The following is a 20490-nucleotide window of genomic DNA, read 5'->3' as shown; positions in this document are numbered from 1 at the left end:
AAATTTATCAAAATATTAAAAAGCTTTTCCTCTGATACTTTAGAAGCATTTTAATAGGCCCAGTACTACCAATATATTCAAATATCCATAAAACAAGTGGGTATGAGTATTCTGGATAAAATTAATATATTTATCCAGTCTCTTCAGCTCATAAAATGAAATTTGATCACTTTCAGATTGTACTTTGAAATATTTAGGGCAATGTATTCAAAATGTTTTCAAAGTTAACTGAGGAAAAAAGATGAAATATTTTTAATTTCCTTAGACTCAAATAATTCACGTTGAAAGCTTCTGTGTTCAGTTTTCCCGGCCTTCTGTTGGTTGGTGTGGGATTTTTCTTGGCTTTGGATTGAATATTTTGCGTCACTTTAGAAAATTCAGGATGTAGCTAACGTTTAAAGTAATAACCCAGATTTATAGTTGAATGGATTTAGAATCAAAGGATTTTGAAAAACACACATTAGTTCATTGCTCTTTTATTTTTTTATGCCATTAACCTGAGAATCAGAGTATTTTGAGCACAGTTTCCAGTGGAGCACTTGGAGTCTGTCTTAAGGCTAAGAATAAGAAAACACAAGAAAGAGCATTTCCCTCCCTTCTTCATTGTCTCCCTCTCCTTTCCCTCAGGTTGGACTTACTTTCTTGTTTTCGTTTTTTGCAAAGTATCTTCATGCCCCACGTTCCTGCCCTGCCCGTATTTGCAACACTTACAACCAAAATGTAAAATCAGTTGAGTGATGGAATGGGCCTTGGTGTTGACAACATATTTTTCACATTGTTGTGAACATGTGTACAGCCACACATTAGTCTCGGGTTCACTGATTTGTAATACTAATTCAGTGATTTATGAATTCCCCTTTCAAAATAAAATCTGGAGTGTGTAACCCGCACAAATTACAAACATGTTTGATGATGTAAAACATCTAGGGTTAAAACTCATGCCCATCAGTATTTTTCAAAACAGATTTCTGGGAACAAAAGTCAACACTTAGGCATTTTTCTTATTATATTTTCCTCCAATTCCCCTTGTTCTCACTTGGGTTTTCTAACCCAGTCCTCCTGTCCTCTGTTGGAAGCCACTTACTTGTATGTGCTGGATAATTCTAGATTTAAACATCAGAAGTCCTTCTGTAATTTCACCAAAGGCCTGTTATAAACACTGAATGGCCCTCACTGTCCTTTAAATCTTCAACTGCTAATGTCCACATAAAGCTGACCAACCCTGCTCCCTTCTTTAACTACCCCACCCACCTATGGGAGCAGGCATTGAATAATGTGGGGTAATGAATATTCCAGATAACATGCTAACAAGAGGTCAAGGTCTAAAGAAAGCATGGACATTCACGTGAAAACCTTTGTGCCTATTGATAGTGTACGAATACCAGTCATAACTTCAATAATGATAATAGTAGCCGTTTTTTATAAATGCTGACTGTGTGACAGACATCATATGAGGGACTTTATATGTATCATTTCATTTAATTATGGATCACACAGCTCTGTAAGGAAAGACTGTTATTTCTCCATTTTACAGATGAACAAAATTGAGGCTTGCCACATTCACAGGGCCTTAGCGAGCAGGTTTTTAAGCAGTTGATAAAAATATTTTATTTGTGCAGATTGGCTCACTGAAAAGGCAATTGAACCTACTCTCTGAAAACCAAGTGATCCCCTTGCTACCTTCATTTAGGAGACCAGGTTTTAATTTTGATCCATGTAAAACTAAATAAGATAGAGGCCATATTCGTATCGGCAGAGTTTATTACTTAAATGGTAGTAAGGCGCGTACAAAGGGAACACCCAGCAACAGTCTGTCTACCAAGAAGAGAAGGTTTTAAACAGGTTGTAAAACACATTGGTACTTTAGTATGTTGGGCAGCATTTAATAAGTAAGAACTAGATTTGGTTACCTGCAAGTGTATGTGACACACGTTAAGTGATAAAGTTTTCAAAATAAACAAATGTATATGCCACTTTTTTGTTAAAGGAAGAATGTCTGCATATGTTCACAGCCATGTGTATGAATTTTAGGAAATATATGATGATCTACATGCCAGACTATGGGTGTTGGTGATCTTCGGAGGCAGATGCCTGGAGTTAGAGTGAGATAGAAGGAGATGGTTGCTTTTCATTATCTATGTCTTGTATGCCCCTTAATGTTTCACTGCTATAATGATACTGTTATGTGATTCAATATAATAATTGAAAAAAAAAAAAAGATGAGCCTGACTCAGAGCAAGTCGGAGTCTTAGCTTAGTGCTTATTAGCTGTGTGACCGGGGCAAGTGCATAGCTTCTGTAAGCTTCAGTTTCCCCACTTGAAATGAAAGAATGAAATGATGAGGGTCAGTATCTCTCACTATTCTGGGCCCTTCAGTTTTGTGAACCCTTGTAAGTCACTCTGCTCATGGGGCAGCTTGGGGCCGAGCTCACTGGGGCTGGGCAGCTGCCATTCTCTTTCCTAAATTTGAGCCCAAGGTTTTCAGGACCACGGACACAGCCCTGTGGGCTCTTCAGTTAGAAGCGGGCAGTCTGTGCCCTGGGGGGCCTTTGCCTTGTGAGCTTGGATAGTGCAAAGTTGGGTCTTCTGAAATAGAATTTTCCAGCAGTCAGAGCAGGCTCAGAGCCTCTTTCCACTTATATTTCAGTATCATTGCTTTTACCCTGTAAAATCTTATGGATCTTCTTACTAAAAAGTTAACAGAGTAATTAAAACATGGGTTTTACAGTCAGGCAGATTTGGGTTCAAAATTCAACTTTGTTAGCTTTGAAGCTATGGGCAATTTAACCTCTCTGAGCTTAGTTTTCTCATCTAGAAAATGGTGCAAATACCATTCAGAGGGCTGTTGTGTGAGGATTAGGTATTATGCAGACAATTGAGACTTCAGTGCCTAGAGCTTAGTATGTGCTCAAGAAACACTAGCTGGTAACTATAGAACAGATCCCGGGGAACAGATGCATGGTGGAAACATGCAGTTGGATGCTGAGGCTCAGTGAGACCTGGGAGGGTGAAATCAGGCCCAAGAAGTACTGACAGCACTTCAGATGTGAGTGCCTAATAATGACAAATGCAAATATTAAAACATTTTGTTTGGGTTTGTCATGGGAAGTTTTGATCACAGTGATAGGCTGCTCCCCAAGAACCACGTGTGCATTAAGCCTGGATTACATTTTTGTGTAATGTTTGCATGTGCCCCCTCTCCTCCCTTCCTGCCTTCCCTTCCTCCCTTCCTTGCTTCTTGCCAGAGGCATTAACTGCCCGAGAGGGAAGAAACCTGTTTCCAGGACAGTGCTGACTCCCTGTTGCCAATAACAAGTTAAACCTGCTAATCCTTATTAAGAGCCTTCCATGGCCAGTGCCTCTGCTAAGAGCTGGAGGAGTCGACGTTAGTAAGAACCAGTCCTGTTATTAAAGAGCTTACTGTCTACTGGGTGAGACTGGAGAACTGCTCCCCAGGATAGAAGGCAGAATGTGAGTTGAGTGCTTGGGGGCAGTGGGGCGTGACAAATTCTAACAGAAGACAGCAGGGCAGGCTGCCCAGAGGAGGCCTTTGAGCCAGGCCTGGAAGGAAAGCATGGGACCTGCATTTCATGTCGGGGAATGAGCACAAACCACGGCACAAAGCTGAGAGAGCAAGTAGATGCTTAGTAAATGGTGAGTCACCCTAGGAGATTAGAGCTGTCAAGTCTGTGAACAGCCATGAACAGGATGGAAGTGTTTCTCAAACCTCCTGCCAATAAAGGTCTTCCAGGGAGCTTGCTAACAGCACAGCTTCTCTCAGCGCTTCACCGATGGATTCAGACTCGGTGTGCATAACCCAGTTCCAGAAAATGGACCTGAAAAGAGAGTTAGGACCGGTTTAAGAAAAGCCTTGAATGTCATTCAGTGTTTTGCCTTCATTTGACTTCAAATCCCAGAGCCTCAGACAATATTTTTAACGAGCTATTTTTGTGTGGACCTGGAAGATTCACATTGCAAATGATGTTCAGGTGGTTCCAGGTCAGTGATTCCTTTGGAGAGGTCCAGGGCAGCTAGTGGTCCATGAAGGCTTGGATGGGATTCCTGAAACTATTTTAGGCGTTTTGGAAATACTTATGCAAGTTGTGCATTTATCCTTCATAAGTTTTTAGCTATCTGAATGAGCTTGTTCTTTAATCTGGAACTGCATGAACACAGTAGGGTGGCATGGATGAGCTCAGGGGGCACAGTGTAATGGTGAAAAGCACAGACTTTGGAGACAGACCTGGTTTTAGACTCCTTCCACCCACTTCCAGCTCCAAAATCTGGAACAAATCCTTTCTCCTGTGAGACCTTACTTCCCTGTAGATAGAATGGGGGTAATAGTAGCACCCAGCTCATAGGGTTTAAGGGACAATTACATGAGAAAATCTAGGCACGGTGCCTGGTACAAAGAAGAGGCCCTGAAATGTTATTAAGCTGCCTCATTATAAAATGATATATGACTGTGTGTAATTTTGTTTGGTAGCTTTACTTAGGAAAAATAATAACAAAGGAAGTTTGAAGGTGAAAACTCGGAAAGGTTTTTAAAGGACTTGCTTGGACCCAGCATACAAAGCAGAAAGCAAAGACTTTCCTTTCCTTAGCCTTCCCAGTCTGGATATGGGCTCCTTAGAGGACCCTCTGACTTAAGCTCTGCCTCTGGAGCATGATTTATCCTGGAAATGGTTCTAACAGAAAATAATAGAAAATTACTTGCCAGGAGAAGAATCAAATGAGAGTGTGTATTTACTTTGGGCGCTTTTCCCATTGCACTGGGTTATATTGCCAAGAAGTTAAAAATAGTGGTGATAAGCAGTGTGTGAATTGGTCCCTCTTGGGGTGGTAAGGGTCAACCAAAAGCAGAATTGCTCCTCAGGGCCCCCTGAGCAATCCACTGCTTCTGCCTTGAACCCTGTTTGGAGAGCCCCTCTTGCAGCTTCTGTTGGCCGGATCCTGCCATCTGCATACATTGCCTGAGCGTCCCTCCTGACTTATCAATTCCTCAGACTTGTCTCAGAAGCCTATGTTAAACCAACCAGTTTTAGATGGGCTCATGGTTTAAATATGCTATTTATAACCACTAATTTATGTTTTCATGATACTCATGTAGCAGCTGGTCTTTGTGCCACCGTAAGAAGGGAATAATGAAATACATGGTATTTATATGGGTGGCTGTAGCATTTGTCATTTTGTATATGGATTGCTATTGTAGGAGGCATGTAAAATTGCAAAGGGTATTTTTTTTTCTTTTAACGATAAGCCCCCAGTGTATTAAATATTCATCTGCTGTGGAAGAACACTATACCATCTTTTTGTCTCCTTCCTCCTTATTTTCTCATGGAAATATATTCAGATGTCGACAATATGTATTGTTCTCATAAAATGCTTCTCACCGCAACTGGTCCCCTGAGCAAAACTTAAAATCTTCATCAACAGCTGTTGCAAAATATGCTAACGTGCATGCCCTTCAGCCTATAGGGTCACATCTAAATAACGCCAGCAGAGCACACTTGAGAGCTTGAACCCTGGCAAGTTGTGACTTTGAGCTGTGGGTGAGGATTTGAGGAATGGTGGCCTGAGAAACCTCTGCCCTTTTAAAGGAATCGCCCCTCCTGCTCTGCTGCCTCGTTTCCAAAGGTGCTGTTCTGTGTCTTGTGTTGCGTTGCTTGGCTGACTTAAAAAGACTGAGAGGAGAGAGGGCTCTCTTCTAACGATGTGGCCTGTAGAGCCAAGGTCCCCATTGGAGCCACCTCCAACAGCAGTGGAGGAAAGCGAGTCTGTGCTGGGCAGCTCTATGGGAATAAAAAGTGGGAAGAGTGGGTGGGAACCAGGAGCAGTAATACTATACCTCTGAGCTATTTCCTCTTATGAATTTACTTCCACATGACCCCAGAACTGTGCTTCTCAAAGTGTGGGTCTGTACCAGCAGCCCTGGCATCGCCTGGGTACCTCTTGAAATGCAAATACAGACCTCCTGAACCCTGTGGGGGTGGGGATTGAGCAATCTGATGGATCAGGCACTCCAGGTAACTCTGGGGCATGCTCAGGGGTGAGAGCCACTGCCCTGGGAGCACTTCCCTGCTCATTGGCCCCTCCTGTTCCTAGCACAAGAACAAGGACATGATTGCTCAGCCCGTGGGCCCATGGGTGGGTACAGGATTTTGGAAGATACTAGCAAAGCATAAACCTGCCTTCAGCTCTGATGGCAGGGCAGGCCTGGGACAGTTCTGATGATCTGAGTGCTTGTTAACTGGCCTATCACCACACTGCAGTCCCTGGGAAGAGGACAGTCTTTTGAGTCAGACAAGAAAAGTCTTGCTGGTTACTAGCCAGATGACCTGAACGCATCGTGCAACCCAAGGCTCACTGTCTTCACCTGTAAAAGAGGGCCATCGTTCCACCACATAGGACTGTCATCAGGGATCAAAGAACTGGTACCTCATGGTACCCAGTGAATGTTTGTTTGAAAAATGAAGGGGGAATATATGAAACCGTTGCAGGATGTCTCTACCTACCATCCAGCCCTTTATTGCCACCTTGCATTTCCATTAAAATTCGAATCCAATGGCCCTGCTTTACCCCAGTAAGCATTAACCACTTCTCTTGCTGCCACCCATGCTAGTGTAGGTACCTCCCCATAGTGACTAACATATAGGAGCACTTAGCACACTGTGGACACATACATTCTGTGTGGTAGGTGGAATAGTGGCCCTGAAAGATGTCCACATCCTAATCCCCAGGAACCATGAAGATGCTCCCTTGTGTGGAAAGAGATTATGCCCGTGTAATTAAACGAGAACGTGAGCTAGGGAGATGATCCTGCCTCAGCTGGGTGATCCCAGCGTCCTCAGAGGGCTTCTAAGAGGAAGGCAGAAGAGTTTAAATGAGAGAAGGGGACTTGGTGGTAAAGGCAGAGGAGACACCGGAGAGAGATGTAGATGCTGGGCTGCTGGCTTTGAAGATGGAAGAAAGGCCTTTAGAAACTGGAAAAGGCAAGAAAGCAGATTTTCCCTAGAGCCTCCAGAAGGACTGCAAGCCTGCCCGCATCCTGACTGGGAGACTGCTGACCTGGAGAATGGTAAGATGATACGTTCCTTGTCCACTCAAGCCACTAAGATTATGTTAATTTGTTATGGCAGCAGCAAGAGACTCGAATAGGAAGTCAAACTGCTCCACCCATCTGACCGACGAGAAAAGGGAAAGAAGGCAGAGCAAGTCACCTTGGGGGTGACACAGCTTGGAAGTTGTGCATCAGGAATCACACTCAATTGGATTCCAGTGCTCATACTTAGAATTATCATGCTAAGCACTGCCCCACCAGGGGAAGGCGTCCCAAATCCTAGAGCCATTTTCTGGGCTCTTTTTTTCAATTTTACCAGCCTGGCAGAGTTGGCCAAAAGGTCCACCTGGGGATTCTGCTCAAGCAATATCGGAACTTGGTGATGAAGTCAGATCGATTTTCCTCCTAGGTGTTATGTACCATCAACGTGCGCTGTTTTTCTTTGCTGAAGCAGTTTGTAAGGAAGGCAGGTGCCAAGGGTGTTGTTGAAGGAAAAACAGAAAGAAAAAAAAAAAAAAACCCACCGGAGGTAGTTTCAGCATGCAGTACGCAGCAGGCAGACTCAAGTGGTCCTGTCTCCCTGAAACTGCAATGTTCATTCCGTGGGAGGAAAGGGCGAGGGACTGGCACAGAAGGCTGCCGGCAGATGCTGCTCTCCCCTTCTCTAGCAAGGCTGTCATCAGCCATCTGAGCTGAGGAGCCTGGAAAAGGGGAGTCAGAGCTGGCCGCCAGGAGAGAAACTAGAGGGGAGGATGCCAAGCATAGAGGCATCGTCAGGACCCCAAAGAGCCAAGTTGCAGGCTGAATGTTTTTGAACATCAAAGTCAAGCCAGGGCCCCAAAGAAGCCCAGACTTTCTTTGAAGCTGTTTTGTATACAGGCTGCAAGAGTGGGGAATGGCGCCAGTTAAGGCTCAGGGAGGCCTGATGCTGAGTTCAGTTCAACAGCTGCCTAGGGCAGCAACACCTGTAGGGTTATGGAGGAGCACGTGCTAGGGGCCAGGGGTGGGCCTGGGATGAGCCAGACTCAGTCCTGCCTTCAAGAGCCTTCTCATGCCCAGCCAGGAAGAATATAGTAATTCTGTGAATTCCTCTAATATGAGATCCAGCAGGATGAAGCCACAGGGAGGCACAGAATCCTGGGAGTTAGGAGAAGAAAGAAATCACATACTGTAGGGGTAGCTCAGCTCAGGGGTAGGAAGGTGTAGGACACTTGCCTAGCATGCTCAAGGTCCTAGATTCACCACTGAAAAAAAGGAAAACAGAAATCGTGTGGACTCACTGGAAATAAATGAATAGTTATTGAGAGGTCACTCTCAGGTGGACTCCAAACTAGACAACAGTCACATAAATTATCTCTTTAGGCTTTCAAGAGGCTCTGGGAGGTCAATTTTACACTCTTCTATAGATTAAGGCTCTGAGAGGTTAACTAACTTGCCCAAACTCAGCTCGTTCCTGCCAGAACTAGGACTGAGTATCCGTGTTTTGATTTCAAGCCCAGTGTACTTTCCACCACACTGAGCGGATTCCTGGGGGAAATCATAAAACGCCTCATGTGTTATTTAATGGCGTGGAAAGACGTTCAAGAGATACAGCTAAGTGGATAAGAAAGGTTATGTGATCCAACTCTTATTACATATACACATTTATTTATTCTAGAAATATTAAGACTAATGTATTTTCTACCCTCGTTCTATCAGGTAACTACCTCTGAGTGTTAAAGCTGGGGGTGTTTTAAATTTCTTTTAACAAATCTATATTTTACAAGTTTTCTACAGGAAACAACACTTAACATATTCATGAATACTAATAGAATTCTGCACTTTAAAAACTCCTTTGGTGGAGTTTTGTCTGAACAACAGTTTCCAAGTATTTTAGAGGTGCCTGAAGTGGGGGAACATCAGGGGATGTCTAGAAATCTCAGCTGAATAAGAGCAAATGTACAGAAGCAGGAAGTGTTATGACTAGTTTTGCATCCGTGTATGCAGGGAACGCAGATTTAGGTGCCATTATAACAGGAGGACCAAGTAGGAGGGGAGGACATTGGGGGTGACTATGGGTATCAGGGAAGCTGCTATTGCCTTGGAAGGCCCTGAATTCCAGGTTAAAGATTTCATGCTGAGTTCCATAGATTATGAAGGAATTAAATCAGAGGGGGTGGCCCTGGAGATGCTGTACTAAAGGTAACCCCTTTAATGCCCTCAGGAATTAAGTGAGGGTTGTGTGTAAGAGGTCGGGTTTTCAATATGGAAGCATAAGGGAAGTACCTTTTTTCCTGCCTAGAAGGGCCTGGATTGTGGCACACTATCACCACCTGGTGGTCATATAGCCAAATTGTAGGGCTAAAAGGTCCAATCATGGCCCTGATTGTAGAGAAATTATTCCAGCAAAGCCAAAAATCCTAGTTGTCAGATTATCTGCATAATTCCAAAGCTCTAAAAGTTTATAAGTATATGGATAAAGAGTCTGAATGTCTCCAAAGTTGGAGACACTGCTTCTTCAAGCAATTCAGAATTGTTCAAACCCAGCAGATAGAGAAAAAAACATTATATCTCCAGGCATATACAAATCTCCAGGTCCAGCAGGAGGTTGACTTCTCAATAGCTTTGAGCCTTGAATTGAAGGCAAAAAAGCTTTCTTAATAATTCCTAGCAGGTTGACATTTAGAAGACTTAACTGCTGAGCATCAGGCAAGCAGTGATTTTTACAGAAGCTCTTGTTTCAGCTGATTCCACGGCCTGATGAGATGTCATTACAAGAACTGGATTTTGGACAGAAGTGTTGGCGTGCCGCTGATTCTGTGATTTTTGTCACCTCATCTGATTTGAGACACCTTTTGGCAACTATGCCTTCTTCTTTATCATACTCTGTTGTAATTCCGGGGATGCCTGGTCTTAAGGTGAGCAGAGCTGGGCTCAGAGATATGTGTGTCAGTGGGAGGTTGTGGAGACAAGGACAGAGATTGTCATGGAGATGTAAATGAGAGAAAAGAGTCCACTACCATGTTGGCCACAGGCAGGCAGAGTAGCCATGGACAGCACTGGAAACATCTGTTCTGCCTTACACGCTGCCCTCTGCGGTGGGATGAGCACAGCCAGCAGTCCTGAGGGCAGGGTCCTCTCCCTGGCTCTGCCTCTCACTAGCTCTGTGACTTTGGGTAAAATGATCTTTCTGAGGTTACATGATCCTTTGCTGTAAAGCTAGATTTTACATTTGCCCCATCTTTAATATCACTTGCTGTGAGGCTAAAACAAAAACATTGAGTATGAATACAGGACAGTATAGTAGTTATCAAAGGATGTACAACTTCTTTGGAAAAGTCCAAGTGCTACATTAGGTTTACTTCTTATTCTCTTTCTTCTTGCCTTCTATTCTCCCTCCCATTCCTATTCCTATTCTCTGTCTCCTCCTGGTCTTATCTCTGTTCCTGTCCCTGACCCCCTCTCTGGTCAGATTCAGAGGCTGATGTAGGGGATTAGTCTGTCATCCCAAGTGTCTTTCCAGTGCTTGGCATGGAATAGATAAATATTCTGCAGAAACTGCTTGGTTTAATAGGTCCTGAATACCATTGGTGTGATTCATGTCTCCTCACCAAGGTTCTTAGTAACCTCTTAAGGAAACTGTTCTTCAAAAAATTTCAGGCTTAAGCTGCAGTCTTTATGTTTGCTGTGTTTATCCTGCACATCTCAGGATATCCTCCCTTTGGGATGATGGGTCCACTCTTAAGTGATTCCCTATGCAGAGAAGTGTGAGAACTTGTATCTGATGGCAGCCCAGCACGTACCCAGCAGGAAGGTTTCAGAGCCCAACCTTTAGCTGGAGTCAGGGTTCTGCTTCTTAGGATTGTGTGACCTTGAACAAGTTCCTTAACCTTTCAGGCTTTACATTATTCATCTTTGAGCTGAAAAATCTATACACCTTGGAGTGGTTGTGGGGATTAAATGAGATGAGTAAAAATGCCTGTTTTAAAGGGTAGATATTAACTTTAGTAGTTTAACAAAGTGTTACCTATAAGTTTAACATTTCCACCTGCCCTGGACTATTAAGAATGATATGCAGATTTTCAGCTTCAGGTTCAAGATGGGATGTTGCATTCCTTCTTTCATCAGAGTTCCTTTCCCCCAGTTTTGTTCCATGTTGTCTTTCTAACATGATCCACAAAGCCCCAGGGTTCTGCAGGGTGGGGTGTTGGTGGGACCTAGGCCTCTGATCTATTTTACATCTTGAAGTCTGGAATGGGTTTTATTTTCTACAGACAAAAAAAAAAAAAAAAAAAAAATTTTGAAAACTTTGGTCTAGGATGCAGACACTGGATCAAAAATGGGAATTAGATAAAGGAGTAGATTTTGGTAGGATGTAGCAGCTATAATATCACAGAAATGCTGTGGGAATGCAGAGGGGACTTGGATACACACAGCCAATCTTGAACTGTGAAGTCGATGGGTCTGTCATTGCCACAAGAAGGAAACCCAGTGGATGACAGCGAGCATTGCATCTGCAATCAATTTTTCAATTGTCGGTGTGTTCCTAGTCGAAAGCTGGTAGCAAGTTAACTATATCACTCAACACCTGGTGTGGTTTTGACTCAGGAAGATACTTCCTAGTTTAAAGCATCAGGAAAGTAGAAAGAATAAAACTGTCTAGAACACACAAATGCTGTGTCTCACAGTTATAACTGTTTCCTCTTTGGGGTTGGAGAAGAAGGCCTGGGGAGAAGAACAGGGTGCTTACTCCTTAGTAGGAGCTGCAGCAGGTACAAAGGAACTTCAGGAGTGGGTTGGAGGTGCAGTGCAAGGGGATTGGGGCAAAGACTTTGAAAAGATTCTCTGCTGAGCCAGGTGCAGTGGTGCACAACTGTAATCCCAGTGATTTGGGAGACTGAGGCAGGAGAAGTGCTCAAATTTGAGACCAGCCTCAGCATTTAGCAAGAGCCTGCCTCAAAATAAAAATAAAAATGCACAAGGGCTGGGGATGTAGCTCAGGTAGCTGGGTTGATCTTGTGCTTTTGGGGTTTGGGTGGTTTGGGGTTGCATAAGTATTTAAACTGCTAAGCAATTTACTGGGCCCAGCCTCATTGATCTGATTGATTTGGATCAGATGCCTCTGTCAATTATACGCTATGTAGCCTTGGGCAAATTATTTTATCTCAGCCAAGCCTCAATTTCTCCATGTGAATCATGGGGACAACAGCCTCTTTGGGAAAAAGAAATGACAGGTAAAGAGTTTGGTGTGGTCCTTTGTGTGTAAGTTCTCAGCATCCCTGGGTTCAATCCCTGTACTAATATATATATATATATTCTCAGCTGCTCATAAACAACATGGCATTTTATTTTTTTAGTTATTGATAGACCTTTATTTATTTATATGTGGTACTAAGAATCAAACCCAGAGCATCCCAAGCAAATGTGCTACCTGTAAGTCACAGCCCCAGCCCCTCTATTTTTTAATTGACATAAAACCATTGCACATATTTATGGGGTACAATGTAATGTTTCAACACATGTATGCAAGGAACAGCCTGATATTCTTTGGTATTCAGGGGCATTTAGAGTTTTGTGGTATTCCTGGAAAGTGCTCTGTAATTACTTGGAACAGTTATATGTCATTGTTATACTTCTATATCTCTTAATTTTCCAAACATCAGCCTTTCAGCTTCCAGATTTCATTAGCCTTTAACAGGAACCCTCCATATAATCTGAAGATCTAGTACAGAAAGAGGTGTTAATTTAGGCCTTACTGATTCAGAATGTGTGATAACTGTGTCAGAGATGGAGAAAAATTGTAACCAGTCCCGCTGAGGAGGAAAATGCTTGCCAGAGCAGGTTCATACATGCTCGCAGGATCTACCTAACAAGGACAAAAGTGAGTAGGTATTTAAGAGCACACAAAGTGATATCCTAGTTGCAACCCCTTCTTGCCTTTTCTTTGAAGCAGGACCTCCATTAGTTAGTGGTTGAATTATTTAGGTTTGTATTACTCTGCTTGGTAAAAATAATGACACCTGATTATTCTGGAAAAGCAAGCTTTTGTCTTTTTAAAATTATTCTATCCCTCCACACCCAGTCTCCTCAATTGGTTTGAAGGCCCAGGTTCACCACAAAGGTATGTGATCAGCTGCACAGCACTTGCTATTGACTTTTAGGTTTGAGGACAGCAGGAAGGCAACAGAAGAAGGAAGGATCTCTAGGGTTCTAATGAAACCTTGCCCTCAAAGTCAGGAAAGCTGCCAGTTACTACATAATCAAGAATACAAACTCCACAGATTTTGATGTGAGACAGGATGTGGAACCACCTGGGCTGGCTAGCTGGCTGGCTGTTCCACGGATGTAGACACCTACACTCCCTGGGGGATGAACTCTCCACTAGTATGATCTTGTGCTTTGAGGGTTTGGGTGGTTTGGGGTTGCGTAAGTATTTAAACTGCCAAGCAATTTACTAGGCCCAGCCTCAGTGATCTGATTGATTTGGATCACATGCCTCTGTCAATTATACACTATGTGGCCTTGGGCAAATTATTTCATCTCAGCCAATCCTCAATTTCTCCATGTGAATCATGGGGATAACAGCCTCTTTGGAAGAAAGAAATGACAGGTAAAAGAGTTTGGTGTGGTCCTTTGTGTGTATGTTCTCGGCAAATGTTAAGTCTGTTTGTTAGAGAGCTGAAGGGTGGTTTTGTAAAGAGAGGATGGCACCAGATCTCCTATGACATTCTCTATGGACACCTTTGCCCCAGAGCAAACCAGCAGCCAGGATTCCTCCTTTTCCAGCTACCAGGACTTTTATGTCCCCTGTGTGTTCAGCTCTCTACATGCCTGGTCTCCAGGTCTACTTTCTTCTCTCAGCAGCTCTCCCTCCCTCCATAGGAAGCACTCATCTGGAATTGTTTTTATTTGAAGATTAGCCTCCTGTGTACGTGTAGGTTGCTGCTGCTCTTTTCATGCTTTGTCTAATTTTTCAGATTCCAGAACCTTCTACATGTCCTACCCTCCAAGGCCTTTACCTTTCCAGGAGGAATTTTTGTGTTCTGGAATGCTGACTTACCTCTGAACAGACGTGCATAGGTTCTCTGTCCCATCATGATGGTGTCTAGATATCCTTGCCTAGAGCTCCTGGTGTCTCCTGAAACACTGATCTGCGTGGTTTCTCTTCTGGGCCCCGACCCTCTGCCTGTTTAGCTCCTATGTAGCCTTCCATGCTTTGGTGTCCTGATACTAAAGCATGTGAGATATACAGACATATACACACACAAATAAATGGAGAAATAGGTAATTTGAAAATAATAAGTAGAGTTTTGACAAAACTCCTCTGAAATGGATGGAAAGAAGCCCGTGGCTTGTAACTGTGTTGAGTGTGTGTCCACTGCTACCGAAGTCATTGGCATCGACTCTTACTTATGGCCTTATCACCCAACATCTATCAGCTCCCTGCGCCTTGTGAGCTGCTCTGCAGAGTGCAGAGCGACACGTGGATGGGAAGACCTGCTCTGACCCTATTAAATGGACCATACATCAATTCTATGTTCTGTCACATTCCCTAGTAATAGTGGCCTTGTTTCCGGTTTCATCTTGAAGATTCTAAGTAGCTGGAAACTGTAATAGAAAGCTCAATTATCAAGCTGGCTAATGTAGCTTATAGATAAGTGAAGCAGACCTGGATTCTGTATCTGGAGAATTCATTTATGGTCCCAGCTCATTCACCTAATCTGAGAAAGGTTCTTCTTCCTCATTTTTTTTGTTTTATTTTTTAGTAAAAGGAGGCAGTAGCTTTAGGTGAGCCACAGCTAGAATTCTGTTAAGTAAAAAAAAAAATCATTTAAAAATGTCTGTATTACCAGAGAGGCACATGAATTGCGGTCTCCTTGCCCCCTGATGTTACAGTTGTTGGATCCCATGACTGAGACCACTCCCCGTGAGGCTTAGGACTGTTAGCAACAGAAATGCCCCCATTGGCAGCATCTCTCCTTCATGAACATTCCAGCCCTCATGGCTGGTCTTATGTGACAGGCCTTTTGCCAGAATCAGCTTCTTTAAAAATACAGGTTGACTTAGCTGTTTCTTCTGCTGCTGCCTTTAAAATTTTTTAGTTCATGCAAAATGAAAATCAGACATTTGGAACCATTACTACTGTAATGACCTAGGACCAAGGACTGGATCACGTGGTCATGAGGCACATTTTTCTGTGGGATTGAAGATGATCCAGGACACTTTTACATGTGTACATATGACAATAAAAACTACATATTACTCAGCAAAGCAAATTCCCTAAAGCTAATGGAAATCATGTCATTCCTATCCATGAGATATTTTTCAAGGGCATCTTTTAATTTCTTCCTGGTTACAGAAATAAATATATGCTCATTATGGAATAGAAAAACAACAATAAAATATCCTCGAAATGGCTACCTTCAACATCTACGCATGTATATATACATTTCTATTTTCGGATATCTGCATTATGCCTTTGGCATCAAACATAGTATTTTATGCATTTCTCATATGATTTGAAATAGTTCAAATCATTATTTTCCATGGCAATATATGCAGTCCATAATGGTTGTATCATCATTTATTTAACTGTTGCCATAAAATATCAGTATATTTTTATTTAGACATGAGTTTGATTTCTGAAAATGGCTTTGTGATAGAAGGACAAATTGGTCTTTGGACTAACAGATTTGAAGTTCATATTAACTGTGAGAAAAAATTGCCTGTAATTTGCACCTTCCAATTTTCTATTCTACCCACAATCTAAGTTGATGAATGTTTAAAGATTCAAATAATACATAGGACTTATTTTGGAGATACTATTTTTGTAGTTAGATGCGCTCAAACCAGTAGTAGAGATAAGAATCATCAAAGCAATGAAACATTAAGAAAAGGTAGGAAGGGAAGAACACTGATGTTTTTGGAGCACATGCTCTGTGGATGCTCATCCGTTATCTCATAAGTTCTCATAACTAGTCCCAGAGGTCAGTGTTATTGTCCTGGTTTCACAGAAGACAATGCTGAGCTCAGGGAGGTTCTGCACTTGCCTAGGTTTATGTAGCTGGAAAAATGGAAGAACCAGCATTTGAATCCAGGTCTGTAAAATCTAAAATCCACATTTTCCCTGTATTAAATCATGCTTTCTAAATACGATTAAACTCCAGACTGAGGTTATTGCTGCCAGCTTTCCTGCCCAATATCACTGTAAAGCTCTCAAAGAAATTCAGAAAGATAATCTTTAAGGTTGGAATTTTCTGTTTCTTGGAACCACTTGGGGGCAGATATAGGATCCACCATCCTTCCAGCCCAGCAGCATCTCTTCTCCTTCTCCCTGAACCATAGCAATTCAGCTTTTCCCCCGTTTGTATATTGGGCTTCAGAGTGCTTCACTGGAATGCAATTGATGTCCTGTAGGAACTTGACTCAAAGCAGATCTATACTCACCCCACTGCAAAATGGGCCTGTTAAATTGGTACTTTATCCCAAAACATCCTTCCCAGATTTCCTATAGAAATTTTCCTCCATTGAGCCAATTTTGTTGTTTGAGACTTAGAGAAGAAATAAAAAGAATTTTCTTTGTGTTAACTCTGCATTGCAGTGTTTATGTCTCCACTTAGGAAGATAGTTTTCTTCATAACCCCCTACAATTGCCCACTTGGAGGATTTCCTTTCTTTCCTATGATAGGTGTAAAATAGCATGCAGTCCTGGCACTGACCTTGTGGCACACCATGGTTCTCAACACCTTTGCAGCTTAATCCCACGAATTCAAGCAATTCCTGAGCTCAGGCCCTCACCACAGACTCAGTGATGTCTTTTTATCTACCTTCTTTTCATGCTTCACATTTACAGAATGCTATTTCCCAAGGAATTTTTCTCCATTTATTTGAAATACTAATAAGAATACATTTATTTACTGAATATTAAAGTTCAATAATAAGATTCTACTGTGTGAAACGAAGTTCAACACTAAGCAACAATGGTGTGGGAAAATGTGTAATGTAATGTGAACTTGCAAATTATAAAAAAGTTGTATTTATCACTTCATGGTTGCTTTACATATATACCTTAGGCCACAAACCCAATGAGCTAGTATCTATGAACAGGAAACAGCTCTCCTGGCGACTGTAATTGAAGGTACACTTGTGTATTACTGTTTGAGCTATTACTGTTTGGTCTTGTCAGTTCTTGGTTAGTGATGCTTGTCAGTAACTCCAGGGCTCACGTGGTTTACTGATGTAAGTTTGCATGACACTTTCACATCCTTTCATTTATTTTCCCACTTTCACATCCTTTCACTGTAGGTATGGGTTGGTGCTCCCACTTTATAGATAAGCCAACTGAGGTCATATCCTCCCCGATCACAGAGAAGAAACTGGATTGAGTTGTCTTCTACCTCAGAGTCTGCTGCATAGTATTTGATTTTCAGAACTGGGTAGCATTTATGCCTTTTATCATCTGGGTGCCCTTGTCTTCATGTCCTCACGAGATAAAAATTCTCAGTAAACATACATATTTGTACTTAAACAAATGAATGTTTTGCATTCACAACCGAAAGCTAAACTTCACAAAACGCATTTGGTGAGAGCTGATCCCTCTCCATGGACAGCTGCCTACCCTGTTAGAATGTAGGACCTACACCCACTGTCGCTGCACGTGCCAACGCGGTGTGATCGCTCCGAACGCGGTTATCACTCTCCGTCAGTACCCCGCCTGAATGTATGAATGCAAGACAGTGTGGTATTTTGGAACATGATGTTAAGTTTCCTGATTGGAAATGTTCTTGAACTAAAATATCCTCCATGACAAGCTTTTTTTTGTGTGTGGTTAAAAATAAAGATCAGCATCTCGCAGGTTACCCGATCTGCTAATTACTTAGACTTCAGATCAGGTATTTGTGGGTGAAATTAGCATGCAATAACCATCGGGTTTTGACCAAGGCTTCTGATGGAAGAAAGGGATCGCTGTAGGTGATAAACTGGTAAGAAAAAAAGCAGCACATTTTCAAGGTTAAATTTGATCTCCTAGGTTAAATGATGGCTTAAAGTCTTAATGATGTTCAGCCAGGGAGCTGGGTGAACAGGGGAGGCAAAGCTGCTTCCTTCTCAGGGGAGAGCTGTGTCAAAGGGTGTGGTTTTTCATTCAAAGAGGCTGATGACTGGAACTCCTGATGCAGGTTAAGTCCCCCCTTTCATGGTGTAGGAGGCTCTGCAGGAGCTGGTTATTTTCCAATTAGCAAAAGGGAAGAGGCTGTTCTTGCATCAGAGACTCTGACTTACATTTTTGTATCTATCTAGCTCTGTAACAATCTCTCTCTCTCTCTCTCTCTCTCTCTCTCTCTCTCTCTGTCTCTGTATTTATGTTACTCTATACTTACAGTTTCTGAGATCTAGTCTTCAAATGACTGAGGTTGGATCGGGAGGAAAGACCCTCCTGTGTCTGAACACTTCTCCCCTTGATGTCCCCTGTCCTTGGTTAAAGGTGTTACCTAAATGTAAACACAGCGTGGACACTACTTTTTCCTTTCCATCCTCCCCACTCCATCCCTGCTTGTATCCTTCAAATGGCGTAGAATATGCTTCAGAATGACTCACCCTCAAAAAGGAACGGGACCTTTTTAATTCTCCAAAGTGCACTGTCACCCAATATTGCTTCAGCTGACATGACAATGCCCCCAACAGTCTAACCAAGAACGCTTTCCTAGCCTCTTTGGGTCTCAGTGGCCACATTTGCAAACAGGGGAAAGTAGCAGTACCCATGTCAAAAGATTGGATGAGGAGTGCATGTGTGAATGTTTGTGAAGAACTTAGAGGAATGGCTGGTTTCTCGTAAGTTGTTAAAATTTGTTCATTCAATAAAGTCAGAGATTGACTGACACCCAGGAGATAATGAACTATGTAGCCATTCAGTCATTATTAGTAGATAAAAACAATGTGCTTTAGGCCAACATTAGCTGCCCTAGAGGAGGGATGGAAGGTTAGTGTCTAAAGCATGCTGCAGCTTACCCAACCCCCACCGACTCCAGGAAGTTGAGAACCCAGGACTTGTAAAAGCATCTGGCTGATCTCCAGTGGAGATGACACTTCAGGGAGGAGGAGACCAACAGGCCTTCTTTAAGCCAAGCCAGATCATCACGTATTTGCCCACTGTCTGGAGGAGTGGAAAACTCCATGCTGTCACTTCAAGCACTCTGGGGATCACATCTGTCAGGGTGAAATTGCTCGTCCCACACTCTGGGGACAGGGACTTGGAATCCAAGTCTGACATGTGATCAACACTCTGTTTGGGATAGTGGTCACAGCAAACTCTTCTGGAAGGGAATTTGGTATGATTTTCTGCAAGTCAGTGTGCAGCTGGGCTGGGCTTTGGCACATCTCCTTGTGAATTGAACTGTGGCTTTCCATGCTCTCTAGGGTTTGGGATTTGGCTCCAACGGAGGAACATACACATACCTCAAAGGCCTGATACTATTGCTCTTCAGTTCTGCATATTATGGAATTTTACTGATCTGAGTCTGAGGCATGGGCGATTATCCCAAAGTACTTGGGTTCTTATCCATTCATTCCACAGTGCAAGCATTTGTTTATGCTTTTATTGAACAGTCTAATGACAGCTGACTGTGTGACAGTCAGCAAGGTGGGGCTAGTCACTAGACTAGATTGTAAAGAGAACCAAAACCTTTAAAACATATTCACAAGTGGGAGAGATTTGTGTAAAATCAATCACAAGAAATTTTTCTTTATCTCTTTTGTGAATACCCAGTGCCTTTTGTAGCACCTAGCACATGAGGATAGGGGTGTCCCTTAAATCTTGGCTAATGGAGAACAGTGGGGTAAATGGTACAGCAAAGCTGGGGACAAAGTCCGTGAGAACCAAATATATCATGTTTATGAAGCACAAACACCTAATTGTGTCCAGTGACTTGAATTTTGCAATTTGGTTTTATATTCACTGTATTGCTTAGTTTTTACATAAATAACTCCTTGAATTTAATTTCTTATTTCCTTTATAGACGAAACACAGAGGATCTAACTACCTCCCCAGTATCACACAGCCCACAGTGGTTACCATTCCCGACATAAAACTGTCTCTGGACTGAAATTCATGACATTCCTATGTTTATGCCAAAGGAGCTATTATCGTTTCTCTAGGAAGTGTCAAAACCTTATGTTTCAGATGTTATAATCTTCTCCCATTTGGCTAGAATGCCTGGATTTGGTCATTTATTTATCTACACACACATACTGAGTTCTACATGCTAGGTGCTAACTTAATTAATTATTCTGTCTAAGATTTACTACATGTAAGATGTAGGGTTTTCCAGTGTTCCAAAGCTTGGAAAAGGATAAATTGTTCTCTACCTTGACACCATATTGATCACGCTATTGTTTGGGTGATTTAGAAGGAACAGGAGGCTCTGACAATACCCAGGCTCCTCAGCAGGAACATT

Source organism: Callospermophilus lateralis, chromosome 3 (assembly GCF_048772815.1).
Source record: "Callospermophilus lateralis isolate mCalLat2 chromosome 3, mCalLat2.hap1, whole genome shotgun sequence".
Classification (NCBI taxonomy): Eukaryota; Metazoa; Chordata; class Mammalia; order Rodentia; family Sciuridae; genus Callospermophilus; species Callospermophilus lateralis.
Note: the sequence above shows the minus strand (reverse complement) of the source record.